Source organism: Aythya ferina (assembly GCF_964211825.1).
Source record: "Aythya ferina genome assembly, chromosome: 1".
Lineage (NCBI taxonomy): Eukaryota > Metazoa > Chordata > Aves > Anseriformes > Anatidae > Aythya > Aythya ferina.
This window is the reverse complement of record NC_140296.1, coordinates 8,034,337-8,056,691: the sequence shown is the minus strand read 5'-3', so window position 1 is coordinate 8,056,691 and position 22,355 is coordinate 8,034,337. Positions and strand designations below refer to the sequence as shown.

Sequence of the window (22,355 nt, the reverse complement as noted above, 5' to 3'; positions counted from 1 at the left end):
GTTTAGAGGGAAGGAATGTGGTACTGAGATATGCTTACAGTGATGAGAAAGCTTAGCAGGAGACCTTGTAAAATGCAGACAACCAGATTCCTTAGGACAATTAGGTGAAAATTGCAGTGTTAAGTCAAGTCAGATAAGTGAAGAAACATTACCCCTTCAAGCAGTAAAAACGTCAAAAGAATTTGAAATTTAACAGGCCAGCAACTGAAGGCCATGCGTTGTTTGTGAAGCATCAGATAGATTGTGAACCTGGATTACTCACTCAGTGGGGAAACAGGGGAGGGTCCTGTCATCAAAAGGTATATAAACTGTGTTTTGGAACTAGTAGGTGCGCTCTCCTGCTTGTGGGGCGCCCGCCATTGCAATTGCAAATAAATTACTACTTCACTGAGATCCTCGCCTGAGCCTAAGTTATTGGCTACGGAGCGTTTCTCACATAGGGCAGCTCATTCAGCAGCGTGGGCAGGGAGGCCTGAGTGGCACCATCAACGGCATCTTGCTGCTTCTTCTCTGACATGTCCGCATTCTTGATGCCTGCCTTTCAGACAATCGCGGTTGCCTCAGGGGCTCTGCTCATGACGCCACTGCTCTGCTTTTGGGGTATTTGCTTCCAGGGCCTAGGAAAGTTGGGGATGCAGTACCCTTGGGGTTGGTTTTGGGCTCTGGGTTTGCCTTATCCCCTGCAGGGGCAGGCGTCTGCCCTGAGCCCGCGTCTCAGGAATGGCTCCTGCAGTCGTGGCTGCCCCTGTCCGGGGTGCTGCCGCTGCTTCTGGAACCTTCCTGCAGCCTCTGGCAGCTGGAGCCTGCTTGGCGGCCACATGTTGGGCTTGGCAGCCTGGGATCTGCGGGCCGTGCCTGCCCATGGAAATCAAAATTGTTAAAAAGGAAATGAAATTTGTTAAACAGGTCCTAACCCTCGTGAACCCATGTTGGCTGGGAGAAATGACTGCGTTGTTCTCCAGGTGCTCTTCAATAACTTCAAGGATAATCTTCTCCATAATTTTAGCATGCACTGACCTGAGACTGACAAGCCTGTAATTACCGGGGTCTTCTTTTGTGCCCTTCTTGAAAACTGGTACAACTTTTGCCAGCTGCCGCTCTACTGGGACCTCTCCAGATTGCCAAGACCATAGAAAAATAATTGAGAGAGGTCCCGCAATGATGTCAGCCAGCTCTCCAAGCACTCTGGGATGAATCCCATCCAGATGCATGGACTTGTATGGATCCAAATCTTTTAATTTCAACATTTTAAATTGGGGCTTGGCGTTTATTTTCCAAATCAAACTTCCAAGAGGCATCAGTAGAAAAAGAAACAGTTCGGGCTTTGTGACAGCATAGCCATGTTTCTTAGTGTATCCAGCAATACAAGAAAATAAAAAGAGGAGATGTTTGGAACAGGAAGAAAAAAACACCATCAGTACTCACACAGCACAAGCTGAAATGAGGCAACACTGTAGATGGCTAGAGAACTCTTAAAGACCAAACTCCTCCAACAGCTTTACTAGCAAAGATGAAAACGTTAAGAAAAAAAAAATAATACAATAAATACAAACAAAAAATATATACAATAAATGCAATACATTTTTTTGGTATTTTTCCTTTTTATTTCCACAATGTGGAAATAAATGTGGACCTTCTGCTATAGCATGATCCCTGCCATTGCCCTTGAAGATCAAGGTTTGTTTCCTCAGGAAGACTGAAGTAACCAGCCATAGGAGCCAGCAAAGTCCTGTAACCAGATGCAAGTGTCAGTAGGAGTCCATGGTTCTAACCAGACTCGAAAAGAATAGCAACTTGGCTGAGCTAGAAGTAGGTGAAGTGCGTGCTCTCAGGAGTCACGTAGCTGCCGCAGTTCCTTCCTGTGATGCAGTGCCAAGTGGGATTCTATTTCTTGACAAATTCCTTCCTGATGTGCACAGCAATGCCCTTCTCGATGTGCTTCACCAAGGCCTGAGTGGCGCAATCAACAGCATCTTGCTGCTCCTCCTCTGACATGTCTGCATTCTTGATGACTGCCTTTCAGACAGCCGCAGTTGCCTCCAGGGCTCCGCTCGTGACGCCACCATTCTGGTCTTGGGGGATTTGCTTCCAGGGCTTGGGAAAGTTGGGGATGCAATCTCCCACCACGTGCACAGGCAGTTTGCACCAAACAGGGAACACAGGCAATACCAGCGGCCCTGGGGGACATGGCACACACAGGGTGCACAGTGACACCAACAAGAGCAGTGGAGGTTGTGGTGTAAATGCTTGAAGTAACTAGGAAAATAAAACTAACATTCACATTTTTAAGGAAAAGGTACAGCATTGAAGAGGCTTTCAGGGTAGGGCATAACTGCATTACTTGAGCGTTTCCTAGGCTCCCAACCTTAGATGCTATCGTGCTGGGGAAACTTGGTGTGCTAGCTCTAAGGAACAGCATGGAGCGTAGAGTGGAGTGGAGACACCACGGCTAGGCTCTGTAATCAGGTGGGGCCTCGATTGTTCTTGTGCACAAAGCTGCACTTTTTGCCACCCTGAGCCAAAGACCTGTCATGTTTTGACAAATGCTGTACCCTAGTGTACTTTTTGCTCATTATAATATTATTATAATACCAAAACACACCTCCATCCCAAAAGCTACCCACCTCCAAGGTGCGACCACCCCTCACTGAGCATGCACTCTGAATTTCTCGGAGCCTATTACTTTAAACGGAGACGGGAAAACTTTACACCAATCATAACCAAGATATGCTTGACTAGAGCCACTCAAGCTCCACCTAAAAGATAGAAAATAATATAAATTGGCCCAAGAGAGAGGGGATGTTAGGGAAGATACCACCATCAGGGGAGATACCATCCCGAGGAAATACAACATCCTTAGGACCTCCTGACTCCTGGGATCAGTCGACGGGCTGAGCCTCTCTTCCCCCTCCATTGGGACGCCTTTGGGTGAGATCTGAATACTTGCTTATAAATCTCTATAGAGTCTTTGATCCTTTTAACGCGTTTATTTCTAGGCTGCACACCTGTGACACCTGTGACATCTGTGACACCTGTAAACACCTGTAACATCTGTAACATCTATAACATCTATAACACCTGTAACATCTGTAACACCTACAACACATATAACACCTGTAACATCTGTAACACTTATAACACCTGTGTATTTCATGCATACTAGCTTGCTTTTGCAGACAGTCCCTATCACCGGCAATCCAAAAGAACCTGATTATCTGTTGCTGTAATAAACCATACTTGATTGCATTGTGATAACTCTCATTAAGTGCAACGAGGGTGAGGGTGGTTATCCATGATAGTTCAGTCTTCTGAATCTAACCAGACCCCCAGACGGTTAATGCATTTTTGGTGAATGTCCAAACGGACCCCCAGACCTTTAATGCATTGATGGTGAATGTCTGATGGGACCCCCAGACGGTTAACGTGTTTTTGGTGAATGTCCAACTGGTTCAGTACTCTGAATCCGACCAGGCCCGTAACGGTTAATCAGCTACACCCCTTAACGCGACAGAGGTCCAGACAGTCATGGAGAGCAGGTGGACCACTGCTTTGCCAGGATCGCCAGGAACATGAACGAACAACGGCTGGCGACAGAGCCCCTGTCCCAGCCAGCCCAGGCAGGGGTGAGAAGCAAGGGCAAAAGACACAGCTAAACATCAAAGCCAGGCAGGAAAGAAAGGAATCCTGTGAGATGGCATGAAGAGGAAGAGATCATCATTCTCAACTCCTGGATCAACCCCAGATTCCCCAGCCTCTGCCAGGATGCACAGGACGTTCCCAGAAAGAGGGCAGCTCAGCCAGCAGAACGGATAGGGAGGCTGCAGCACAAGAAACAGAACACCTAACAAGCGCCTCTCCTGGCTCACTAAAGTCCATGGACCATTAGCTATTTCGCTGGCAGAACGTAACACCTCTCACCACAAGAGCAGCGGGTGAGAGCAGGCCAGCAAGTCCTCCTTCAGTGTGCACAAATGAGGTGTACAGAGCGCCTCCCCCCACAGCAGTGTTGCAAGAATCAAAGCCACCAGCCTGTCCCACTCCCAGTGAGCACAGCACTGTGGCGATGGCCGAGAGACAGGGACACGACCAACATGCCTCCAGTGCCTGTGACGAACATCTGTATGAAACAGCCCGGATCATCATCTCTGCAGTCCTACGCCGTGCTGTAGCCATGAGCCAGGGAGCCCCAAGCAAGGCACCAAGTGTTCCCTCGGCCGCAGGGCCCAGGGTGCCTCCTCCCACAGCAGAGCCTGCAGACTCTGCATCCTCAGCCTCTGCCTTGGCTGGAGGCCCTGTGGGGGAGGCCAGCGAAGCCCCTCTCGCTGCAGCAGCAGCAGAGGAAGAACGAAAAGAAGTGGCTTCTCCTTTGGCTGGAGGCCCTGTGCGCGAAGTCAGCAAAGACCCTCTCGGTCCAGGAGCAGCGCCGCAAGAAGGAGCAGTGGCTTCTCCCTGGGCTGGACAACCTGGGGAGGAAGCCAGTGAAGCCCCTCTTGGTCCAGCAGCAGCACCAGAGGAAGAAGAAATGGCTTCTCCTTTGACTGCAGAGCCTCTCAGGGAGGACAGCACAGATCTTCTCAGCCCAGCAGCAGCTGATGAAGCAGGAGCAGTGGCTTCTCCCTTGGTTCCTGGGCACCAGGTAAGCACAGAGCGCGTAGTGGGCACGAGGCCCTCAGGGAGCTTTGCAGCACCCACAGAAGCATCACAGGGAGACACAGGACAGCGCCCCAGTGTGAGAAAAGTCTCAATATTGTTTCCAGTCAGGGTCTTCTGTGAAGCTATTTTATTCACGGTTGCAATGGCGGGCCTCCTGCGAGCAGGAGCGCACACGAAGAGTATGCCATAACCTTTTCTTCCCTATTACCCGACACCTGACTCATGGTGACCCTGTTTCCTCATGGGCTGCGTGCTACGGGTTTACAAACTCCTCGATGCCTTTCGATAGCATATATGTACAATTTTATTTGACCAACCTTTAATTTCTCCTTTTCCTTTCCTTCATCTCTCGTGACTAGAGGGCCTGTGATTTTTCTTTTTCTACTAATTTTGCGCAGCTCATGCTGGTTGTCTTAGCTATCCTCCTTATTCTGGGACAGCGGGACCTTCCCTTTATCTGCTTAATGTCCTCCCCACTGCTTTGCTACTGCCATGCCTGCACAATCGCTTTTGACTATGCAAGGTTAGCAGAGTTTTCCACTGCAAAAACACCAGCCACTGCAAAAACACAGCTTTGTTTCTCACAATGCCCCCCTCTTCTTTTCTCACTCCTATTGCTGTTTCTGCACTTCTACACGTCCTCCGTTCTTGAGCTTTTCCAACATTAGGGCCCAGTGGTTTTCTTCCAAAGTCAGGGGGATGCCAGATATGCAATGCCTTTATCATTGTAACACCAACAAACAGCTGTTTGAGCCAATTCCAGTCAGGTAACCGCAAAGCCAGTTTCTCCCAAATGTTTCTAAATCCCCTGGAAGCGTCATCTTGAGCCGCTCTGAGTAGGATTGGTTTCTTTCCCAAATACTTTGGAGATCAGTCACATTCGCCCCCTTTGATCTACGTGCCTAGAGCAACTAGCAGTAATTACAGCGCACGCTCTCCTCTGAGGCTACTAATAAACCGAATACCACTTGGTTCCAGAGTACTGTTTCTGACAAGCTTCTTAGCTCCTCTCGCAGTGCCTGGGCTGCATGCAGAGTGTTATTTTGTAGTTCTTCAGTGAGTGAAATTCCCTGTTTCGGTTTCCTAGAGGATTATCTGGAGTCCTCGTAATTCTGCGTGCGGTCTCAAGGGGGCTTTGGCGTTGTGGGTCTTCAATAATAGGTACACGTGGAATTATTGCCCCCAGGGTGCAAGCTCCCTTCCAGCCAAGGGGCAACACCTTCCTGGATTTATTGCCGCAGAGCCAGTGCTACCCCTTGCCATTGGGGACAGGCCATCCCGTTACAGGATTCTCATGTTGTATCTGCTGTACAGCAACTTCTACTGTTACTGTTACAAGTGTTACTCTAGAGTGAGGAGTCACTCACTTCACAGCAATACTTTGTCTCAAACACATACACTTACACATATACTTCCTTGCTGGTGCAGCTCCTGCTGCCTCTGCTGCAATATTAGGGTTAGAGGGAGCATAACTTGACTCCTCCTGCGGAAAAGGAGTCTTATTGTTTACATGTAAACTTGAAGCGGGAATTTTCGTCGGACCTGTGTTGTGGCCAAAGGAGCAAAGTTCCTTTTAATGGCTTTTCAGGCCAGACAATTGAACAATATCTAACCTGTGCTTTTTTATCCTTTTCCCTAGTGTTGGGGTTGTTTTTCCAATTCCTTTTCTTTCTCCCCAAAGGACTAGCTTTACGCACCATTCTGAGGATTGTGCTTCTGAAGATCTCCAAGGATGGAGACGCCACAGCCTCTCGGGGCAACCTGTTCCAGCAAAGACACCGTTGTGTTACCAACACTGTTTCAGCCACAACTCTGAAGCATAGGACCTGCTTCAGCAGCCAGAGAAGCTGCGGGCTAAACAGCAGCGTGGCACAGCTGTGGCTCTGCCGCTGAAAGCTTCTCCACAGCTTGCTCTTAAAGCAAGGAGCAGGGAATCTTCCTGCGGCTGCCCAGGGCTTTCTTCTCGCAGCCCCGCCAGAGCAAGCCTCAAGACACCTCTCCGCCAGCTCCACTGCCTCCCTGGTGCCCGCCTTCTCTGGGAGCCCTTCACAGTGCCTAGAGCCACAGGCCTCTGGCTGCCCGGACACAGGAGGAATCCCTGCTCCTGCTCCTGCTCCTGCTCCTGCTCCTGCTCCAGCTGCACTGCCAGGGCTGCCCGATGGGCGTCCAAGCTCGAGTGCAGTCTCTGCTGATGTGTGGGCAGTCAGGCAAAAGAGCCAGGAAGCTTACGCGGACGACCGAGCAGAGCATCTCACAGAATCACAGAATTTCTAGGTTGGAAGAGACCTCAAGATCATCGAGTCCAACCTCTGACCTAACACTAACAGTCCCCACTAAACCATATCCCTGAGCTCTACATCTAAACGTCTTTTAAAGACTTTCAGGGGTGGTGACTCCACCACTTCCCTGGGCAGCCTGCTCCAATGTCTAACAACCCTTTTGGTAAAGAAGTTCTTCCTCAGATCCAATTGTGAGGAATGTTTTAACAATTCGTGTCCATAAAGAACAGTCCTGTCTGCCTCTGGGTCCTGCACTGGCAATTTAATTCTTGAACCACAGATGCAGTGTGTCCCAGTCTCCCCCTCATTCTAGTCAATTTACCAAGTCTTCAGAAAATACTCCTCAAATTTATGAACCTGTTTGCTTTTGTTATTCTGAACTTCTATTTCTAACAGTTACAGCCTTTTTTTTGTCTTCTTCAGGATTAACTTAACACTGCTATAGGTGTGACTGTCCCTGTGAATGGCTGGTGAGGAATGTTTTAATTACTTGTGAAGTGTCAATAAGAAAACTATTTGTGTTTGTATGAAGCCTTTGATGTCTGGGGGTTTCAGAACACCTGATAACAGCTAGTGACTGTTATGGCATACTGTGCAAGCCTCTGATATCTGGCCAGGTGGCCAAGACATTAAGAAGAAGAAAAAAAAGAAGCTGAAGGACGGCTAGGAGACAAGACCTGCAGGGGATGCTGCGTAAACTTGACACGGTGCCAAGGAGTACAAAGGGGAAGGACAAGAAAAAAACTTGGAGAGGAAGACTACGAGCCTTCAGCATGAAAGACCCCTAGAGACCCCCAGAGGGACCACCGGAGACTGATGCGCGTGCTCCAGTAGGAGGGACTGGACCCCGGAAGCTAATTACAATAACCTTTTTTTTTTTAGAAGTAGTAATGCGTATGTATTAGCCTAGGAGCATAAAAATCAGCTACTTGATGTAACTGGTGTGTGTCCTGGTGGAGCGGAGACTCCCGGTGCACCCAGCACGGTTTGCTTACCTCTATTCCTTTAATAAATCCTATTTTTTTATTTAATCCTATTTTGAAGACTGAGCCATTTATAACACAACCTAAAACTCCCCTGGCGCAACTTAAGCCCATTCCCCCTCGTCCTGTCACCAGGCACGTGGGAGAACAGACCAACCCCCACCTCTCTACAGCCTCCTTTAAGGTATCTGTAGAGAGCGATAAGGTCGCCCCTGAGCCTCCTTTTCTCCAGGCTGAACAAGCCCAGCTCCCTCAGCCGCTCCTCGTAGGATTTGTTCTCCAGACAAGTCTCCTGGCAGAGCAGGTAAGGAGCACTTGATGGGAGCAGTTAGGGAGCTAGAAACAAGAGCCATCCCGGGGACTTTTGGATGGGCCTGTTCAGAGCAGCGAGCAGGAGCAAGGGCTAGGTACGCGCAGGGGGGCTGGCTGGTCCTGGGCCACCCCTCCCCTTGGGGGAAAGGCCTTGGTGGTGGTGTGGGGGGAAGGCAGGGGCTTGCCCATCACCCGCTCAGGCGCTAACCTACACCTCTCTGTCTCCCACAGGCATCCATGACCTCGCACAAGCCCCGGCACACCAGCCACGGCCCACCCACATCAGGAGACAGGCGCTTCGGGCTCTGTGCAGTGCTTTGTGCTGCAGCTTCATCGCAGAAGAGTGGGAGTAGCAGCGCCCAGCTGCCAGCACCAGGAGGGCGCTCGGTGCTGGCAGCTGACATCACTGATAGGAACAGGACAGTGCCCCAGGAATTCAGGACAGTGCCCCAGGAATTCAGGACAGTGCCCCAGGAATTCAGATGCCCCAACACATCCTGCCCCCAGCCTCAGCTCATCTGCAGCTGCCTTCTACTGGGAATAAAAGCTCAGGCAGGCTTTTGCCCCCAGTGCTCCTCTCTGTGTCGTTGGTCTCAGGAGAAAGAGTGGTGCAGGCCACGCCAACCTGGCGCCCTGGGCCTCTCACAGTCATAGAATTATAGAACCATAGAATCCTTTAGGTTGGAAAGCACCTCAAAGATCATCACGTCCAACCGTTATATACACATAGCAACTGGCAACGCTCCTCCTGTGAGGCTGAATGTACCATGCCAGTTCTCGTGGGTGAGGAATGTGCCAGCATGTCGCAGGAAGCACGGACGAAAGCACGACAGACACCAGTATGGTCAGATCATGCTCCATTCTATTGCCCGAATAGCCTAAATTTTCTAGTGAACTTAGCAGGGGCGGATAGTGTCTCACCCAAGATTATTGGTCAAAAGCACTCAGACAAACAACTACAAGAAAACAACCCCACCTGCAAGAAAACAAGCCCCTTGTGATTAGCAGTCATGTAGACCTTGTCCTTGAAGCCAGATGCTGGTAACAATGTTTTTCTGAATTCCTCAATTGGGCAATGTGGGAACACTGTCATGGGAACTTCTCATAGTTGCCCTGGTAGCTTGGTTTGCTCAGCTGCAGCAAGCCATGGGATTTTTGCTGTTTCAAAAAATCCCTCAACGCTTGCAAGACCTTCACAGAATCACAGAATCACAGAATTTCTAGGTTGGAAGAGACCTCAAGATCATCGAGTCCAACCTCTGACCTAACACTAACAGTCCCCACTAAACCATATCCCTAAGTTCTACATCTAAAGGTCTTTTAAAGACCTCCAGGGATGGTGACTCAACCACTTCCCTGGGCAGCCTGTTCCAATGTCTAAAAACCCTTTCGGTAAAGAAGTTCTTCCTAACATCCAACCTAAAACTCCCCTGGCGCAACTTTAGCCTATTCCCCATCGTCCTGTCACCAGGCACGTGGGAGAATAGACCAACCCCCACCTCGCTACAGCCTCCTTTGACGTACCTGTAGAGAGCAATAAGGACGCCCCTGAGCCTCCTCTTCTCCAGGCTGAACAAGCCCAGCTCCCTCAGCCACTCCTCGTAGGATTTGTTCTCCAGACCCCTCACCAGCTTCGTCGTCCTTCTCTGCACCCACTCAAGCACCTCGATGTCCTTCTTGTAGCGAGGGGCCCAAAACTGAACACAATACTCGAGGTGCGGCCTCACCAGAGCCAAGTACAGGGGGACGATCACATCCCTAGACCTGCTGGCCACACTGTTTCTTATACAAGCCAGGATGCCGTTGGCCTTCTTGGCCACCTGAGCACACTGCTGGCTCATATTCAGCCGACTATCCACCATCACTCCCAGGTCCTTCTCTGCCTGGCAGCTCTCCAACCACTCATCTCCCAGCCTTTAGCTCTGCTTGGGGTTATTGTGCCCCAGGTGGAGGACCCGGCACTTGGCCTTGTTGAACTTCATGCAGTTGAGCTCAGCCCATCGGTGCAGCCTATCCACATCCTCCTGCAGAGCTTTCCTACCCTCAAGCAGATTGACACACGCACCTAACTTGGTGTCATCTGCGAACTTACTGAGGGTGCACTCGATGCCCTCGTCCAGATCATCGATGAAGATATTAAAGAGGACCGGCCCCAGCACCGAGCCCTGGGGGACGCCACTAGTGACTGGCCTCCAACTGGATTTGGCTCCATTCACCACAACTCTTTGGGCCTGGCTATCCAGCCAGTTTCTAACCCAACGAAGCGTACGCCAGTCCAAGCCAAGAGCAGCCAGTTTCTTGAGGAGAATGCTGTGGGAGACGGTGTCAAAAGCCTTGCTGAAGTCAAGGTAGACCACATCCACAGCCTTTCCCTCGTCCACCCAGCGCGTCACTTTGTCATAGAAGGAGATCAGGTTCGTCAGGCATGACCTGCCTTTCATAAACCCGTGCTGACTGGGCCTGATCGCCTGCTTGCCCTGCAAGTGCTGCGTGATGACTCTCAAGGTAATCTGCTCCTTGCAGTCTTGTGTCTTGGTGAAGGATGAGGATGACATTTTGCAGGAAGAAAACAAGGCTTGGTGAGAGGATAGTTACTACGGAAACACCCGAGTATGGTCAAGACGGTACTAGGGCTTCTCCTGCCCAAAAGGTGGCCCAGCTGCAGTGCATTTTCACTAATGCACGCAGTATGGGTAACAAACAGGAGGAGCTGGAGGCCACCGTGCTAGAAGGAAACTGTGATGTAGCTACCATCACGGAAACCTGGTGGGATGATTCCCATGACTGGAGTGTGGCTGTTGATGGCTACAAACTGTTCAGAAGGGATAGGCGAGGAAGGAGGGGAGGAGGAGTTGCCCTCTGTGTTAGGAAGTGGATAGATTGTGAAGAGCTCTGCCTGAGAAACAGCCATGACCAGGCTGAGAGCTTGTGGCTGAAAATCAAGGATCGGTCCAGTAAAGGACATCCAGTGGCTGGGGTCTGCTACAGGCCACCTGATCAGGGGGAGTCTGTTGACGAGGCCTTCTTGCTTCAGCTGCAAGAAGTGTCACGCTCGCAAGCTCTCGTCCTGATGGGGGATTTCAACCACCTGCATATCTGCTGGGGGTCTGCTGGGGGTAGCAGCATGGCAGGTTCCAGACAATCCAGGAGATTCCTGGAGTCTGTTGAGGATAACTTCCTAGTCCAGGCAATAGAAGGACTGACCCAAGGTGAAGCCTTACTAGACCTGGTGCTCAGCAACGTGGAAGAGAGCATTAGAGAGATTAAGACTGGAGGCTGCCTGGGCTGTAGCGACTATCACAGAATCACAGAATCACAGAATTTTCTAGGTTGGAAGAGACCTCAAGGTCATCGAGTCCAACCTCCAACCTAACGCTAACAGCCCTCCACTATGCCCTGGTGGAGTTGTGATCTTGAGGACAATGGGTCTGGCAAAAAACAGAGTCACGACCCTGAACTTCAGGAGAGCAAACCTCCGGCTGCTTAAGGAATTACTGGCTGGGATCCCCTGGGAAACTCTCCTGAAGGGTGTAGGAACGGAACAGAGCTGGCGGTCCTTTAAGGACATGCTTCCGAGAGTGCACGAGCTCTCCATCCCCCAGCAGAAGAAATCGAGCAGAGGAGGCGGGTGACTGGCATGGCTGAGCAAGGACCTGCAGCTACAACTGAGGGAAAAGAGGGAAATGTACAGGAAGTGGAAGCAGGGTTGAGTTGCCTGGCAGGAATACAGGCATGTCGTCTGAATGTGTAGAGATGGGATCAGGAAAGCCAAGGCTCAGATGGAGCTGAACTCGGCACAGGACGTAAAAAATAGCAAGAAGGGGTTCTTCAGATACATAGGTAGGAGGAGACAGGCCAAGGAGAGTGTTCCCCCTTTGATAAATGAGACGGGAAAGCTGGCCTCCTCAGACATGGAGAAAGCTGAGGTACTCAGTAAGTGCTTTGCCTCAGTCTTCACTGGTGGTCGAGTTTCCTATGTCTGTCAGTACCCTGAAGCTCCAGGAGAGGGTGAGAGGAGCAGATTCCATCCCACTGTGACAGTGGAACAAGTCCGGGACTGCCTAATGAAATGAGATGTCACAGAATCACAGAATTTTCATAGAATCACAGAATTTTCTAGGTTGGAAGAGACCTCAAGATCATCGAGTCCAACCTCTGACCTAACGCTAACAGTCCCCACTAAACCATTTCCCTAAGCTCTACATCTAAACGTCTTTTAAAGACTTCCAGGGATGGTGACTCCACCACTTCCCTGGGCAGCCTGTTCCAGTGTCTCACAACCCTTTCAGTGAAGTTCTTCCTAACATCTAACCTAAAACTCCCCTGGCTCAACTTAAGCCCATTCCCCCTTGTCCTGTCACCAGGCACGTGGGAGAACAGGCCAACCCCCACCTCGCTACAGCCTCCCTTGAGGTACCCATAGAGAGCGATAAGGTCTCCCCTGAGCCTCCTCTTCTCCAGGCTGAACAAGCCCAGCTCCCTCAGCCGCTCCTCGTAGGACTTGTTCTCCAGGCCCCTCACCAGCTTCGTTGCCCTTCTCTGCACCCGCTCAAGCACCTCCATGTCCTTCTTGTAGCGAGGGGCCCAAAACTGAACATAGTACTCGAGGTGCGGCCTCACCAGAGCCGAGTACAGGGGGACGATCACCTCCCTAGACCTGCTGGTCACACTGTTCCTGATACAAGCCAGGATGCCGTTGGCCTTCTTGGCCACCTGAGCACACTGCTGGCTCATATTCAGCCGACTATCCACCATCACTCCCAGGTCCTTCTCTGCCTGGCAGCTCTCCAACCACTCATCTCCCAGCCTTTAGCTCTGCTTGGGGTTATTGTGCCCCAGGTGGAGGACCCGGCACTTGGCCTTGTTGAACTTCATGCAGTTGAGCTCAGCCCATCGGTGCAGCCTATCCACATCCTCCTGCAGAGCTTTCCTACCCTCAAGCAGATTGACACACGCACCTAACTTGGTGTCATCTGCGAACTTACTGAGGGTGCACTCGATGCCCTCGTCCAGATCATCGATGAAGATATTAAAGAGGACCGGCCCCAGCACCGAGCCCTGGGGGACGCCACTAGTGACTGGCCTCCAACTGGATTTGGCTCCATTCACCACGACTCTTTGGGCCCGGCTATCCAGCCAGTTTCTAACCGAACGAAGCGTGCGCCAGTCCAAGCCAAGAGCAGCCAGTTTCTTGAGGAGAATGCTGTGGGAGACGGTGTCAAAAGCCTTGCTGAAGTCAAGGTAGACCACATCCACAGCCTTTCTCTCGTCCACCCAGCGCGTCACTTTGTCATAGAAGGAGATCAGGTTCGTCAGGCATGACCTGCCTTTCATAAAGCCATGCTGACTGGGCCTGATCGCCTGCTTGCCCTGCAAGTGCTGCATGATGACTCTCAAGATAATCTGCTCCATGAGCTTTCCTGGCACTGAGGTCAAACTGACAGGCCTGTAGTTTCCCGGGTCTGCCCTCCGGCCCTTCTTGTAGATGGGTGTCACATTTGCTAGCCGCCAGTCGATTGGGACCTCCCCCGATAGCCAGGACTGCTGATAAAATAGCCAGGACTGCTGATAAAATAGCCAGGACTGCTGATAAATATCAGCAATATAATATCTATATGTGTATAGAGAGAGATGGCTGATGTGGTTGCCGAGCTTCTCCCCATCATATTTGAAAAATCATGGCTGTCGGGTGAAGTCCCTGGTGACTGGAGAAAGGGAAACATGACTCCCATTTTTGAGAAAGGCCTGCAAGGAAGACCTGGGGAGCTATGGGCTGGTGAGCCTCACCTGTGTGCCTGGGAAGATCATGGAGCAGATCCTCCTGGAAGACATGCTAAGGCATGCACGAGATAAAGAGGTAATCCAAGAAAGCCAGCACGGCTTTACCAAAGGCAGATCTTGCCTGACCAATCTGGTGGCCTTCTATGCTGGAGTGATGGCATCAGTGGACAAACGAAGGGCGATGGATATCATCTACCTGGACTTGAGCAAAGCCCTCACCACATTCCTCTCTCTAAATTGGAGAGGTATGGATTTGAAGGATGGACAGTTAGGTGGACAAAGAATCAGCTGGCTGGTTGCAACCAAAGCTTTCTGCTCAACGGTTCTGTCTGGGTGGAGGCCAGTCACAAGCGGTGTCCCTCAGGGGTCGGTCTTGGGACGGGTGCTCTTCAACACCTTTATCAATGGCATAGACGATGGAATCGTCCACACCCAGGCTCAGTACTATTGCCCCGGGAGTTTCTGTCAATGTTGTTTAAAAGGCTCCTTTGATAACACATTATATTGTAGACAGTGTTATAAATTCCAAGTCAATTTAGCTTTATAAGATTTATTTATGGGGTCAATGAAAGGCAAGTAAACAGCACTGGTGTAGTGGGTTTACGTGGCAAGGTTTTGGTAGCAGGGGTCTATAGGGATGGTTTCTGTGAGAAAGATCTAGAAGCTGCCCCATGTTTGGGAAGGGCCCCATTGTTTTCCAGATCTGAGCCAATAAGCGATGTTGTTTGCACCTCTGTGAGAGCATATTTAAGAGAGGGAAAAAAACGCTGCACCAGACAGCAGCCGGGAGAGTCAAGGGAGTGAGAGAACAGCCTTGCACCAAGGTCAGTGTAGAGGGAGGGGGAGAGGTGCTCCAGGCGCTGGAGCAGAAGTCCCCTGCGGTCTGTGGTGAGGACCATGGTGAAGCAGGATGTCCCCCTGCAGCCCATGGAGTACCACGGTGGAGCAGGGTTCCACGCTGCAGCCCGTGGAGGAGACCACGGTGGAGCAGGTGGCCCTGCACCGATGGAGGCTGCCGCCTGTGGAAGACCCCTGCCGGAGCGGATTCCGGGCCAGAACTGTAGCCCTTGGAGAGGAGCCCACGCAGGAGCAGGTGACCCGGCAGGAGCTGCTGCCTGTAGGGGAGCCAGGTTGGAGCAGTTTTCTCCTGAGGGATGGACCCCGTGGTACGGACCCATATCTGGAGCAGTTCTGAAAGAGCTGCTGCCTGTGGGAAGCCCACGCCGGATCAGTTCATCAAGGACTGCATCCCGTGGGTGGGACCCCACAGCACAGGGGACGAGAGTGACCGAGAAGGAGCGGCAGAGAAGAAGTGCTGTAGACTGACCATAACCCCCATTCCCCGTTCCCCTGCGCCGCTCGGGGGGAGGAGGTGGAAGAGGGTGGATGGGGGGGAAGGTGCTTTTGGTTTGCTTTTTCCTTTGTTTTCTCACTTCTCTCGCTTGTTAGTAATAGGCAATAAATCTTACTATCTCCTTATGCTGAGTCTGTTTTGCCCGTTACAATAATTATTGTGTGATTTTCTCGTCCTTGTCTCAATCCTTGAGCCCTTTTCACATATTTTCTCCCCATTCCTCTTTGAGGAGGGGGAGTGAGAGAGCGGCTGTGGTGGAGCTCGGCTGCCCACTCGAGTGGAACCACGACAACTCGGTGCACGGGGACTAATTCCGTTAGTCCCAACCAGGCTGCAGCATATTGTTCTCTTCTGGATCCACAGGTATTCTGTTATTAACATAAATGTTAAAAGCCTGACAGACCCAGTCCTCCGTGGACCCAAATATCGGCCAAGATACATGGGGTCTTAAGGGTTTTTTTGGCCATTTAAGCATACAAAATTGAATCATTCTCGCCTTATCCTTATGTTTAGTGCTTCTAAAACTATCCCAATATCTTAACATTAGCCCTAAGGGACTATCCGGTGGAATATCTGGTAATTTTTCCCCCTTTTTAAACCAGAGGCACCTCCTCGAACCTCCCGAGTCTAAGGATCTGCTTTGTCCCTGACACATTCCTGGAACATCTTTTTATACAAAAAAAATCCCAAACTCATGGCTCTGCCTGTATCTTGTGAGTGTCTTGTGAGTGTTTGCCCACCCACGAATACTTAGAACAATCACTTCGGTCCTTCATCTGCCGAGTCCCTCGCGGGATATCAGAACTGCAGTTAGAAGACCTCCGCACTCGCTTAGGAACTGAGTTCTGTCTCAATCACACCCTTACACATAGTCACCCAACTGAATCCACCCAAACGAGCGGCATACTGACAAAATGATAAATCTTCGTTTGGATATTCGCGTGCAGAATTACAGGTTTAAACCAGAGGAGGGGAGAGCTCTTTGTTCTTTACTTGCCTCTTATGTTCATAATCCTGCTGGGCTCTGTACTGCTCTTGGCAAAGGGCCACAACGAAACAAGGGGGGGTCGCCTCCCTTAGCCATTCACAGCCTCGGAACCCAAGAGGATCACGTCGGGGTCACCAAATAGTTATAAATTCTGAGTCAGTTTAGCTTTATAAGATTTATTTATGGGGTCAATAAAAGGCAAGTAAACAGTGCTGAGTAAACAGAAGGGGAAGGGGAAGGGGAAGGGGAAGGGGAAGGGGAAGGGGAAGGGGAAGGGGAAGGGGAAGGGGAAGGGGAAGGGGAAGGGGAAGGGGAAGGGGAAGGGGAAGGGGAAGGGGAAGGGGAAGGGGAAGGGGAAGGGGAAGGGGAAGGGGAAGGGGGAAGGGCAAGGGCAAGGGCAAGGGCAAGAGAAAGAATAAAGGAAAAGGAAAAGGAAAGGGAAAGGGAAAGGGAAAGGGAAAGGGAAAGGGAAAGGGAAAGGGAAAGGGAAAGGGAAAGGGAAAGGGAAAGGGAAAGGGAAAGGGAAAGGGAAAGGGAAAGGGAAAGGGAAAGGGAAAGGGAAAGGGAAAGGGAAAGGAAGAGAAAAGGGAAAAGGGAAAAGGGAAAGGGAAAGGGAAAGGGAAAGGGAAAGGGAAAGGGAAAGGGAAAGGGAAAGGGAAAGGGAAAGGGAAAGGAAAAGGAAAAGGAAAAGGAAAAGGAAAAGGAAAAGGAAAAGGAAAAGGAAAAGGAAAAGGAAAAGGAAAAGGAAAAGGAAAAGGAAAAGGAAAAGAGAAAGAGAAAGAGAAAGAGAAAGAGAAAGAGAAAGAGAAAGAGAAAGAGAAAGAGAAAGAGAAAGAGAAAGAGAAAGAGAAAGAGAAAGAGAAAGAGAAAGAGAAAGAGAAAGAGAAAGAGAAAGAGAAAGAGAAAGAGAAAGAAAAAAAGAAAAAGAAAAAAGACAAAGACAAAGACAAAGACAAAGACAAAGACAAAGACAAAGAAAAAGAAAAAGAAAAAGAAAAAGAAAAAGAAAAAGAAAAAGAAAAAGAAAAAGAAAAAGAAAAAGAAAAAGAAAAAGAAAAAGAAAAAGAAAAAGAAAAAGAAAAAAGAAAAGGCTGCTCAGTGATGTTCAGTCACGTCCTGGGAAGCAGGGCCTCAATACATATAGTGGTTGTTCCGGAGGCTGGAATTGTTCCAGAATTTGTGCTAGAACTTGCCCTAATAAATTTGGTAGCCCTGTAAACCCCTGAGGTAAAACGGTCCATCAGTCCTGTATTGTTGCTTCTGCCCCATTTGGGGTCTTTCCACCCAAAGGAGAACAGATCTTTGCTCTCAGAGTCTGAGAGCACCCCATGAATAACACCCTTATTCCAGCCTAACAATTTACTATTCAAATGCCCAATTTCATTACCAAATCCTTTCCCAACAAGTTAGTCCCTGCCTTGGGTACATTCAATAATTGCCCAGTGCGCTTGTTTTATCCCTAGTCTCCGCTTGGTGTCCTCCAAAAGTAGCACTGGTATCCCAGTCCCTTCTACCCCCATCACAATTAGGGTTTCATTAGTTAAGAACTTAAGCCCTGATACTTTACAGGCCAGCAATGACCTAGCTGCCCTAGTGTATTGGGTTTACGTGGCAAGGTTCTGGTAGCAGGGGGGCTGCAGTGGTAGCATCTGTCAGAAGAATCCAGCAGCTGCTCCGTGGCAGATAAAGGCCGCTTTCAGCCGGCTCCAAAGGGGCCCACCGCTGCCCAGAGCCGAGCCATGAGCAACACAGCTTGTGCCTCCCTGAGAGCACATCCAAGAAAAGGAAAAACAAAAAAACTGCAGTACAACAGCAGCTGGGAGAGCGAGGAGTGAGAAAAACCTCCCTGCAGACACCAAGGTCAGTGCAGAAGGAGGCGGAGGAGGCGTTCCAAGTGCCAGAGCCGAAGCTCCCCCAGGGCTGCCGAGAGGCCCGTGGTGGAGCAGGCTGACACCCTGCAGCCCATGGCCTGCAGCACCACGGCAGAGCAGATCTCCACGCTGCAGCCTGTGGAGAGAAGCACATGCAGGAGCAGGTGACCGGGGAGGGTGCCAAGGGGGTCCCAAGCCAGACCAATCCCCTCCTCAGGAATAGACCCCGCAGCACAGACCCACGCCTGGAGCAGCTCCCAAAGAGCCACTGCCTGTGGAAAAAAACACACAGGACCACATTCCCCAATTCCCTCCCTCTTCTTTTCTTACTCTTCTTTTTGTTTCTGCACCTCTTCACATCCCTCTGAAAAGCAGCAAATATGGCCAGCAACCGGCAGCACTGGGGGACCTGGCACACACAGGGTGCACAGTAACACAACAAAGAACAGCCGAGATCCAGACAGTCATGGACAGCAGGTGGACCACTGCCCTGCCAGGGCCAGATCCCTGGGTACGTGCAGGGACAACGGCTGCCAGCAGAGACCCTGCACCTGCCAGCCCAGGCCGGGGTGAGAAGCAAGGGCAACAGAGACAGCTAAATGTCAAACCCAAGCAGGAGAGCAGCGAGGAGGGGACAAGCCAGAGCCAGGGGTAAGGAAAGAAAGTGTTCCTGTGGGATGGGATGAGGAGGAAGAGATCTTCATCTTCAACTCCTTGATCAACCCCAGGTTCCCCAGCCTCCGCCACAACCATCAAGCCTTCCCCAGGAAGAGGGCAGCTCATCCAGCAGCATGGACAGGGAGGCTGCAGCACAAGAAGCGGAAAACCCAACAAGCACCTCTCTTGGCTCATTGGAGTCCATGGACACTGAACCATCAGCTGCTTCCCTGGCAGAAGGTCCAGAGGAAGAAAGGCACGGCTTGCCTCTCACCATAACAGCACTGGCAGAGAGCAGGCCAGCAGGTCCTCTATTAGTCCCTGTTTGCGAAGATGAGGGGTACAGAGCGCCTCCCCCCACACCAGTGTTGCAAGAGTCAAAGCCTTCAGCCTGTCGCATCCCCAGTGAGCACAGCACTGAGGTGATGGTTGAGAGCCAGGGACATGGCCAGTGCCTGTGACGAACATCTGTATGAAACAGCCCGGACCAAGATGATGATGGGCCAAGCAAGATGATGGGCCCCTGTGCCTTGGCCACCGCTCATGGGAAGGTGCCAGATGGCGTCCCTCTGGAGAGCTTTGGAGATGGCCTCGATGTCTGGGAGTTTCCCAGCACTCTCCTTTTTGCCCCCTACAGAAGAGCTGGGCTAGGAAGAGCACAGCCAATACCCTCATCTCACTAAAATCCCTCCACGGGGTTCTCAACTAGTAGGGAAAGCCTTGAGAACCGGCTCTGGCTACATGCTGGCTTGCCCAATCTGACTATAGGCAATGCACAAGCGCCAGCCAGTACACATCCTGTCCTTCTGCTGGAGCTGGGCTCTTCTTTTGTGCATATTGCCAGAGCAGCAAGGGGCTGTGAGAAAAATCTCAACAGTTTTTTCAGGCAGGACCTCCTGTGAAACTATTTTATTTGTGATTGCAATGGCAGGCATCCTGCAAGCAGGAGCGCACATTAAAGTTTAGTATAACCTTATATTCTCTAGTACTCGGCGCATGATTCCTCCCCTTTTTCCTCATTGGCTGAGTGCTACAGGTTCACAAACTACATGACACACTTTTATACGAGCCAGGGACATGACCAACATACCGGCAGTGCCTCTGACGAAGGTCTGCATGACACAGCCCGGACCCTCATCTCTACAGTCCTACGCCATGCTGTAGCCATAAGCCAGGGAGCCAAGACAAAGGAACAAACTGCACCCTCGGCCACAGGGCACATGGTGCCTCCTCCCACAGCACAGCCTGTAGAGTGTACTTCCTCAGCCTCTGCCTTGGCTGGAGGCCCTGTGGGGGATTCCAGCGAAGCCCCTCTTGCTCAAGCAGCAGCAACAGAGCAAGAAGTGACTTCTCTCTGGGCTGGAGATCCTGTGTGGGAAGCCAGAGAAGCCACTCTCGCTGCAGGGTTTCCTTCAGTATGAAGAAAAAGGCCATTTGGATCTAGATGCCGCCTGCCATTGCTGACAGTGGAGCATGGGACAGCCCAACGCCTCAGCCAGCTTGTGGCATGGGGGGAAAGCAGAACTGCCAAATGTTCGCCAATGCTGATAGAGGATGGGTCGGGAGCCGCCCTGTCAGGGAGCAGCTTTTCTCTCTCTCTGTGTACACTAAGGGAGCTTCTATCCTGCAGGGCCACCACCAAACTGAGCAACCCAAGAATGAGAACAATATGCTCTCATTTCTGTCCCATACAAGCCTTGAGCATGCCCCACGGAGTGTGCATGGTGATCCATTTGGGTGTGGAAAGAAAATTCTACAATTGCCATTTATTTCTTTATTAAATCTTGAAAAGAAATAAGAAAGAAGCAATGTACTGTCTACAGTGCAGAAGCAGCACCACGAGAAAGAGAAGAGGCTTCTCCCTTGGCTGGAGGCCCTGTGTGGGATGCCAAATAAGCCGTTCTCTCTGAAGCAGCAGCTTCAGCGTCCTCCACACAGGCTTCTCCCGAGGAAGTGTGCAGCTCTTCCAAATGCTCCCTCCGTCACAGGGTGCCTCCTCCCACAGCACAGCCTGTAGACTGTACTTCCTCAACCTATGCCTTGGCTGGAGGCCTTGTGGGGGAGACCAACAAAGCCCCTCTCACTGCAGAAGCAGCACCATGAAATGGAGAAATGGTTTCTCCCTCGGCTGGTGGTCCTGTGAGGGGCACCAATGAAGCTGTTCTCTCTGAAGCAGCAGCTTCAGTGTCCTCCTCACAGGCCTTTCCCCAGGAAGTGTGCAGCTCATCCAACTGCTCCCTCGGCCACAGGGCACATGGTGCCTCCTCCCAGCGTGTAGTACTAGCCCAAAGCACAGCACAGCATGTAGACTGTTGCACTCAGCACTGTTTGCTTGCCTCTATTTGTTTAATAAATTCTAGACTTAAATTGCAATGTTATTTGGGGGTCAGTCATTTCTTACACTATACTTCTTCAGCCTATGCCTTGGCTGGAGGCTGCATGGTGGAGCCCAGCAAAGCCCCTCTCACTGCAGAAGCAGCACCATAAGAAGGAGAAATGGCTCCTCTCTTGGCTGGAGACTCTGTGTGGGATGTCAATCCTCACCACCCTCTTTGTGAAGAATTTTTGTGGCCACCAAGGAGCAGCTCTGACTAGCCTTCTCGTTTTCTCTTTACAGGGATGCCTCCTGCTATTAAGAGCCAGCTGCTCACACACCAGAGTCGCTCTCCAGCCAGACTCTCCAGGGTGACAGGGGAGGCACAGCTGGGCCAGGCTGCTGGGGAAAAAGAGCCTTCTCCCAAATGAGGCTGGGGTGGGAAGCCATAGAAGGCAGCCCCAGAGCTCTTCCCCTTGAGTCATCGAGCAGCTTTCCTTGCACACAGGGACTTGGTGAACTCCACAATGGGCCTGACACATGTCCCGCTGACAGCAGTTTCCTGCCTGGGCACCCGGTATGTGAGCAAAATCTCTTGCCGCAAATCCTCCTCTGTTGTGTTTGCAGGCTGCTGACAGTGCGTCAGGAGAGCTCCACAAGGACGGGAGAACAGGGCAAGGGCAAGTGCTCTGCTGCAGCCAGGCCCCAAACTCAAGCACCTGCCGGTGAGGGTCACCGGAGAGCAGGACAGGTAGCCACTGTGGTCCGCCTACCTGGGTTGTTAGAAGGGAAATGCTTCTGGAGATGTGACATTTTGACAATTACTGTGCCTTCTTCAGTGCCTTCTTCATGATTAAAGAGGAGCTCCCCGTGGTGGGCTGTGAGCTCCTTGATGTAAAGAAGCCCATCTTCCAGGTTTCAGAGACCTTTGCCAGTATTCATGGGCTCCCTTACAAGAAAGAAACTTTTCCGGGTAAGAAGAGAGATGAATGTCAGGGCTCCAGTGTGTAAGAATGTGGGCTGCATGCTCAGCTGCTGCTGGGAGGGCAGTGCAGGGGTTACACAGCTCCTCCAGGAGGTCCAGAGAAAGGCCCGAGCTCCTCAGAAGCCAAAACCTGCCAATGCTTTGCACCTTCTGGCAGGCAGCAGTCTTTTGCTGTATA

At 51.1% G+C, this 22,355-nt stretch overlaps 1 long non-coding RNA gene and 1 pseudogene across 2 annotated transcripts in view; both read right to left on the bottom strand.

Annotated features, from left to right (window-relative positions):
• Positions 1–22,355, bottom strand: part of LOC311432937 — a 63,071-nt gene that overhangs the window by 13,588 nt on the left and 27,128 nt on the right. The gene's annotated exons all lie outside the window — the stretch shown is intronic.
• On the bottom strand, positions 1,637–3,876 carry LOC311424891 (dynein light chain 1, cytoplasmic pseudogene; annotated as a pseudogene). Its single transcript has 3 exons — positions 3,867–3,876; positions 2,170–2,177; positions 1,637–2,016 (listed from the first exon to the last, which is right to left on the bottom strand). The product of its transcript is annotated as a dynein light chain 1, cytoplasmic pseudogene (transcript).